Genomic DNA, 8,794 nt, shown 5'->3' with positions numbered 1-8,794 from the left:
TTTCTTCTATGACAGCTCTGGAATCACAGAAGACAACCAAATCATTTGCGGTTTTGGTATTCTCAAGTAGATATTCATGTAAGAGCTTTATTCATTTCTCTCATCTCGCTGGGGAAATTTGAGGCTAAGGTGCCTGCGCCAATTTTGGTGGTTCACAGTTATACTCTTCAGTACCGCTATACGTATGCAGCTCTGCCGTTCTGGATAGTTACGTCCGTCAGCCGAGCCGTCAGTATATGCATGGACGAGGTTACTTTCTAATATTGTTTTGATAGCCTACATTCCTTTTGCAAACATAGTACTTGTTAATTCGTTTTTCGAATTTGGTTCAATGAGGTTAGTACAAATTTTAGTGTTCTTAGGGAGAGCTGTGAACGGTAAAAGTTCTTCAAGTATCGCCAGAGTTTAATGATCCAGACCGATCATTTATCTGATTTAAGAATCCAACTGTAAAGCAGATGGTCTTTTAAGTCTGGATTTTCTAGACCAGTTCTCGAAGATGTTTTGTGAGATATCATGGGGGCACAGCTTCTAGCTTAGTTTTGTTTTTAAAATAATTAAGCATGCTTTAAAACCCTGCCTGAAATTTGGTGTTAATTATAAATTAATTGTCATCAGTTTTAGGAACTATATTCCTATAATTTCATTCCACTAAAGACGTATAATAGTTCTCATAAACTTTTCTTTTTCTTGCATTTTTAAGAAAGAAATGTAAAGGAAACTATTATTTGCCATTCTACAAATTGAAATAAAATACTGCGAAACGGTTTAAAAATTCTAAATGTTTATTAAATTAATTTTACTAAGTGCATTTTTATATGCCGTAGTTCTAATGAAACTGCATATTGTCATTAATTGAAATTACTTCCTAAGTTTAACAGTTTATGCAAATTCTCAGTGATGATATCCATGATGATGGCCACCATCATAATGGTGGTGATTGTGATAGGCACTGGAATGAAGATGAACATTCGCTGGATTCTGATTGGCTGTTCCTGGTTCATTTGTTTTCACCTCAGCTCGAAATCCGTGGTGATCGGCGGTGCACCTCCCGATGAACTCCCCTGTGATCAGTGAAGCCGTAGCTTCCTTGGACACGACCATGGCCGTCACCATGCTCCTTCCTGTATTGTGATCCATGGTGATCCTTGATGTCGTAGCCGAAGTGATAAGGATGAGGATGGTGGTGGTGATACTGTAAGAAAGGTATATATATATATATAAGAGAGAGAGAAAGAGAAGTAGTTTGTTATGTAATATTGCTTCTTAATTTTCATTTTCAGTAATTTGATTTTATTTGTTCAGTTTAAAGTAATCGTTGTAAGTTAATTCCTTTTAAACTGTAATTGTTAACTTAAAATTTTAAATTTAGTTATCTGGTTTTATTTTACTGTTTTGTTTGAGGTTGTTTTGGTTTGACGTTTAAAGGTAATTTAACTTTTAAATTTAAAATTTTCTATTTGTTACGCTAGTTTGGTGTGTAAATTTTAAATGCATTTTTTATGTTTAATTTTTACCCCTCTTTCTATTAAAGTTATGAATTCATGAATCCATGAGTACTGACTCAGGTGGTAATTTCAACTGATGTAATGAAGAAACTTAATTTTTAGAAATGATCTTAAGGCTTAGAGTCAATGAAAAAATATTCCCAAAGCAAGTTATTGTGTCTAATGATGTCTCGGTTCCATTGACAGTGGTCCAGAAAACAGTAGCAGGTAGCTGAAAGTGCAGGCTCTCATAATTCGTAAGTTTGATACCCATTTTTCTGTCATTTATGTCTTCATGGATTCAAGCGAACTCATTACGCACTCTTATAAGTTCTGTTGAAGGCAAATGCTCTATGGCAGGTACTTGAAGTATTGACATGTTTCAGAATACGCTAAGTAGTAGTATACAGAGTGATATATTAACAAGAAATATAATAGGATGAAGAAAGATTATTCTTCATAGTCTTCAAACTGGGGTAGTTGAATGACAAATGATGAACAGGCGACACTCGAGAAAGTTTAACCGAGACTAATTAGGCTGCCGAGTATAGTATGAGGGTAGCTAACTAGCAGTTAAGGTTAAAAAGTCCTATTGTTATAGTATTCCTTAATAACATCGTTCACTATTTTCTGCATTATCAAAAGATGATAGCCTGATGAGTTCTGAAGCATCATATACTAGCGCTAGAACGATATCATAAGCTTATGATTTTTATGGCATTTGAGTACATTACAGGATGCCATAATTCAGGGGAAAGTTTTGACGCTACGTATTGCCGGTAAGGAATCTGATGCTACGTTTTCAAGCTTTACCCAAAACACGTAAATGCGTCAGTTTAAAAATACATAAAATAGACTTCATCAAAACATTCCAAAGGCTTGTTGTGTCATAAGAGCTCCCAATTTCACATTGACCATTTGTTCTTACCATCAGGAAATTTTGATCATCGAGTTGCCACGCTTTTTAGGCTCATAATTTTTAAGGTATCGCAGTAGCTATTAATGCCGATAGCTATTGCGATATCTTAATATCCTCTGTATTCTGGCAAAAAGAAAGTGCCCAATGAAATAAGCCATAAAATCTTGTTTCTGCTTGATAACTTTATTTCACCTTGAGGAAACACACGATTGCTTGCTTTGGATGGAAAGTTAGGAAGAACGATTAAAAACTCACTGTAGATTTGCCAGAGTCGAATGTTGAACCTTTCGCATTCCATTGATGTTTTACAAAACTGTCATCTGGAGAAAATGTCTGAGCAAAAGAACATAAGGGTTCTTCCTGAATCTTTCTTCCTTGTATGCTTTTTTTAAGACAAAGTTACAAAAAAATCCGTTGAATTGTTAGTTCAGCAGTCTAAAAAAAGGTGAAAATAGTTTCCAATAACAGGAGCAACAAATATTTATTGTTTATTTATCATGCTATCCTTCTGGGAGAATTTCTGGCGATAAAGTCAGCATTCAGTCTAGCCTTTTCTTTTGAAATCATTATAGAGTAATTGCATTTTTGGATATGTCATTTGCCTTTCATACGTGGATCAGGCAACGAAAGAAGATAAGAAATCCGATCAATGTATGATCACAAGAAGATGCAAAATTTGATGCACATTGATGAAACTTATTGCTAGAAAATTCGAAGAATAAAAAATATTTAATCAAAATTGGTTAAATTTAAATGAAGATGTCATTATCCATTAATTCTTTCATATCGCTCAAATTAAAGAAATGAGTTGAATTTGACCTAGAACAATATTTTTATAATTAAACAAATTTAGTCTAATATTTCTCTAAATTTTAAATATGGATGATACCTTAAGTACTAATTTAATAGCACAATTTTAAATAAATATGATATAATTTAAAATTCCATATTCAAAAACTACTCCAAAACATAATAAATTTAAAGATTATCTATAATATCACTTCTATCTACACTAGGATTATTATGTTTGCATTTAGAATAATTATCTATTTTAGTTGTTGATAAAACAAATAATTCGATATTCACCTCATGATGACCATAGTGACTGGACAAAACTATCGTACACCACATACTGATGAGAAGAACCTAAAATGGCAAAAAATTACTTATTTAAGAGTGAAACATATTTTGTTCCTCGACACATTAGTTTACTCTTATGGATGTTCATACCGTTTTTTTACATTAGAACTGTTTTTAATAAATGAATCTACTGAATCTGGTAATTGTATGATAGCAAACCAAATATTACAGGAAAAAGAACCAAATATTACATCACTTATCAATCACTATTTTTTGCATGATTTCTCTTTCTTTTGCCCTCTAATTATATCTCTGTCAATATTGTATTCATTTATGAATGTCTCTCTCTCCCTATATATATATATACACTGTATAAAAATATATTTATTATAATAATTTATGATTTTAATTGAATTTCTGTTCCTTGGAGATTGTATTAAAAAGTTTTCTAATGATACATTATATAAATGTATACCTGATTTTTACATTTACAGTCTATTTTATTTCTCTGCTTTCATAATCTCATTATGCATATATCCATAACTTTAAGTTATCCATATAAACACCTTTATATTCATCACCTGCGTATCATTAAAATAGAAATTCATGAAAATAGAGATCTATGTCTAAATTTATCGGTTCCTTGGTAGCGTCAATGAAATTTTTTAATTCTGATTTGTTCTTATCGTTACAGAACTAAATATCTTTGTATATATAAGCGGCTAAAGTGTGTGTCGCCGATAGTTTATTGTTGCCACTCGGAAAAATAAGCGCGGAAATTAACGTTTCCGCAGTTTTTAATTAATATCTCAACCGATTAAAGTCATACGAAGATGAGAACGGTATCGATAGATTCGGAGAATTTTTTGGAATCCGAGGATACGCGTCTCGAGTTTCAACTCGGCGTCGTTCCGTAGATATTCGAGAAAAAAGAATTTGGCACGAAGCCAAATTACTCTAATAGGGAAAACCCAAGATAGAAAGTGGAAAATGTAGGGAAAACGTAAGGGAAAATTAGTTTTTAATTAATATCTCGGCTAATTGAAGTCCAAAGAAGACGCGAATGGTCAAAATGATGTGCCACGGACCTGCGGAATCCAACGGTGTGCTTCACTAAGCCCGGGAGCCAGCCGTTTCGGAGGAAATGATGTTAATTCTCCACATATATATACGCGGCTTAAGTGTCTGTTTGTCGCCGATAGTTTATTGGTTGCTTGCGTAACTGTACTAGCCAATGCGGGGAAGTTGCCACTGTACAGGGTTGCCGTTTCAATTGAGACGTAGACAATTTCCTGTAAAACTTGCCTATGCTATGACCATCCATAAGTCTAATTTTCCTTCATTGCACTCTACTTTAAGCAATTAAGCAAGTAGAAGGGGGAAGGCCCGTGGGGCAGTAAGCAAAGGGGCTTCCTCGCCGCCTGCCCTGGGTAATTCAGTTTAAATTAGCAGACACCTTTGCACAAATCATTTTAATTACAATTTATAATATCTAGAACAACGGTCATTTCGTATGACCGCCGGGCTTTCTAGTTTCTTTATATCTGTGCTTTGCTTATGATAGTTTGATACTAAGGGAAATTGTGAATTTTTTCAAATGTGTTTTGAGCTCATCAGCTTAAGCTTATAGGTTTCTAGTCACTAATTATGCAGTAGTTTTGCTTCAAATGAAAAAAGGTACTTACGTAATAAATAAGTTATCATTAAAATTCCAGGAAATCTTTTTTTCGAGGTTCAAAAAGTTTTTAGGGAAGTCTATCTGACTATTTCAGTCCACGATTAGCTATAGACTATTTCAATGTTATGGCTCCTTGATGTTACGGCTCCACCATGAGTATATCATTCACCTGTTGTGGCAATAAGTTTTACAATTCTAGCAAACCAAAAGGTCTTTAATTTATCTTCCAAGCGCCACGCGTATGATCTTGTTCTCAGGTTTACACCATTCCGCAAAATATAAATTATTTAATTTTTCTTTCGGATTTAATCTATCTTGAAAGATTGAGAGGATTAAATACGATTCTTTAAATTTCATTACTTCTTCCTTTTTTATAACATGCGTATTTACTTAATATATATTAAAATACATTATCTTAATCAATAAAAGATGTTTCTAACGACACAGATTATGTAAATGCTACAATATCATTTATATATAAAAATGTGTTGATATTTATTTTGTATTTTGAGCCCTCTTTTTTGAAAAACTATCTCATGAAGTTACTTTATTTGTTTTCATTTCAGTTTTAACAGGAAATGAAACTAACATTCCGATTCGCTTGATTAATTTGAAACTAATTTAGGTTATTTTGGTTTCGTAAACGAAACTAACTAACTTAGCCCCCCCCCAAACAATGAACTAGTTTTCCTAAATAAAAATAATACTTCAGTAATAAATGCAATACTTTAAAAATTAATATCAAATGGAATATACATACATCTTTAAGAAACTATGTCGAGATTAGTTTTATTTATATTTATAACTTTCATTTTTAAAAATACAGAAATATTGTCCTGACATGACAAAACAAGATATTAAGATAATATTTAATCAAATAACTGGTGAATTATCAAGTGCGAATTTAATGTAAAATGTAAAAGTTGAAGAATAGTAAGAACTTCAGTATCTTTGCAATCATGGCTTTAAGACGAAAGTTGAATTTCCTAAGACCTACAACAACTGTTTATTCCTAAAGATCAAATATCTCATCTATCAAGGGGTGGTGCTTCGAAATAATATATACTTAGAGTAATATATACTGATAAAATATACTTCAAAAGTACCTGGTTCAAACAGGAACGATGCAGGAATGTTCTGATAGTCGGCACCTTTGAGAGATTTTAGGTCACTTTCACTACTTTGAAACCTGCTAGAATTGTAAAACTTATTCAAGCAAAAAAAAAAAAAAAAAAAAAAAAAAAAAAGCTAAGAAATTGAATGAAACAAGTTCACATATTTACATACTTTAAATTACTGGTTAAATGAAGCAAGCTCACTGAACCTTATAAACATTCCAATTTGTTTAAATGGTTGTGGTAATGACTTTCGCTATGGTTCATTATTTCCTTTGTATCTTAAGATTCATTATTTAAAAATTTTTAGGATTTTATTTCATTTTTCCAATTTGAATTACGTGGAGTTTTCCCCTAAATGTGAACAATTAACATAAATTATTTAAAACATTATTCGAAACTGAAACTGTCCTAGTCTTAAGTCTTAATTGAGACCGAAATTGAGACTTTCTGAAACTGAGACTCTTAATTAGTTTTAGTCTTAGCCTGTAAACAATTTTAGCATATATCCTTTCAAATTTTAGTTTAAAAAGTGGTTTTGATAATTAAATTAAGAAGTCTATACTTCATTTTAGAGTTCCATCTTTTATCTCATTTTCTTCTCATAAACAACGAAAATACGGGTCTTTAACTGTTGGATTTTAGGTGATCGAAGCTGAAAACAGCTAGTAGCATTTATGATCTGTGAAAGTCCCTTACAATACTTAATAAAATTCCCTTACATTTTATGAAGGTTTTATGAAAGGAAGTAAAAATAAAAATAAAATAAAAAAAGAAATCTGAAAATTTTTAGATTTTCTATTACCCCCCCCCCGAACGGGCTTTTTTTTTAACGTTTTGTGTGTTACCTTTATTTATTAAATATCATGTGCATCGCCCTTAAACCACAAAATTCAATTCAACAGCAAGATCACAAAATAATTTTAAAAAGCATATTTTTAGAATTTCTGATACACAGTCTCGCGCGATGAAGATGAATTTTTATTTTCGCACATTTTTGCCATTGCACGCTTTGAAAAGGTTGAGTTTGTTAGTCAAAAATTCGTTAAAGCTTTACAAAATATGAAATAGATTATAAAACAAATTCCAAAGTCCAAATTTGGGCTTCCAGATGCTCATATTCGGGTGGAAACGTACGTTATTCAAAATTGGATGGCTCTGTATACCCATGTTTTATCACAATACGAGAAACATACATACATTTATGCACATTCTTCATTATTTAATTTCTTTAAATATAATGCAGGGCTCTAACATTTGGTGGCAACAATTTGAAAAGTGATACGCCGTTCTTATTGATTGTACCTAAAATACCAAAACGAAATTAAGAGCCTTTCTGGCTAACGCCGTTGGCAAAAAATTGCAACATGTGCAAAATAAACGTTAAGAACCAGTGCAATGAATACAGTGGTAAACTCCATATGGAATACTTTATATTGGCATAAAAACGGTTAGTAACTACAATGTTTCACAAATATGGATCTGTAAAAACATTTACGATTCTAAAAAAGCTTTTTTAAAAATATTTAAATTATGCCTTTGTGGCGTTAATGGGCTTTACCTTTTTGACAAAATTTGTTTTTAAAATATTCGAAGTTAACGAATTATTCATAGCTGCTATGGATTAGAACTGAAAACACACATAAAGAAAAACATATTTTAAGTTTCTCAAAGGTTTAAAAAACATTAATTCTCCATTCCAAGTAAAGCTCCACGTTTTCTATATTGTGAAATAAATATTACATACTTGAAGATATTTGAAAATTACATCATCAATTACTATTATAGATATCTTCTCGAAGGAAGCATAAAAATTTGAAAATAATTCGATCAAAGGAAATTTATGGTGGATATAAAAGGTACTAATTTCAAGCATTTCGAATTTTATTTTTTGTTATTTAAATTAATCAAGTAGTTACACTCTAATTTTCAAGCAAAGGAACTTTTAAATTAAACTGAAACATGGATAAAACGTATGTTAGAAACTATTTAATTTTGATTTCTTTCGTTAGAACGATGTCCCTGTGTAATTCTAAAATACTTACTGATATTTCTTTAAGTAACTTTATTTATTTAATGACTTAATAAAAGATAGAAAATAAAATAAAATAAAATTTACCGTGTTTTACTTAATCAAATTTTAATTAAAAGTCTTTTAAATATCGGATTTCACAAATTTATTATTTCCAAGAGTATACAAAATTTTTACAGATTCCACGGACTACAGATTTCACAAATTAATACGTTTTTGGTTTGCAAATTTCACGAATTTTGAATCGCTTTGAGATACATTTCCATTTTTATCGTTAAAAGCCTTTCAAATTAGATAAAATTGGATTTTTTAAGCCTGACATAATAACTGAACATTAACTTAAACATTAGAGAGTGCTTCGCTTTCTATCAAGTGGAGAACTCGGAACAACCTGTGTTTTAGCTACATATAACCAGTCATGAGGTAAATTAAACAGTTCTTATTTCATAACATGTCTGACACAGCAGTAAAAAATGAAATTAT

At 31.3% G+C, this 8,794-nt stretch overlaps 1 pseudogene across 1 annotated transcript; it reads right to left on the bottom strand.

Annotated features, from left to right (window-relative positions):
* Nucleotides 1-777: 777 nt before the first annotated feature.
* Nucleotides 778-6,341, bottom strand: LOC118185218 (cuticle protein 10.9-like; annotated as a pseudogene). Its single transcript, XR_015041031.1, has 3 exons — nt 6,271-6,341; nt 3,493-3,552; nt 778-1,195 (listed from the first exon to the last, which is right to left on the bottom strand). The product of XR_015041031.1 is annotated as a cuticle protein 10.9-like (transcript).
* Between the last annotated feature and the right edge of the window lie 2,453 nt (nt 6,342-8,794).

This window comes from Stegodyphus dumicola, chromosome 5 (assembly GCF_044657685.1).
Source record: "Stegodyphus dumicola isolate Sdum_Otavi_A_Nest chromosome 5, ASM4465768v1".
Lineage (NCBI taxonomy): Eukaryota > Metazoa > Arthropoda > Arachnida > Araneae > Eresidae > Stegodyphus > Stegodyphus dumicola.
This window is presented reverse-complemented; position numbering and strand designations above follow the sequence as displayed.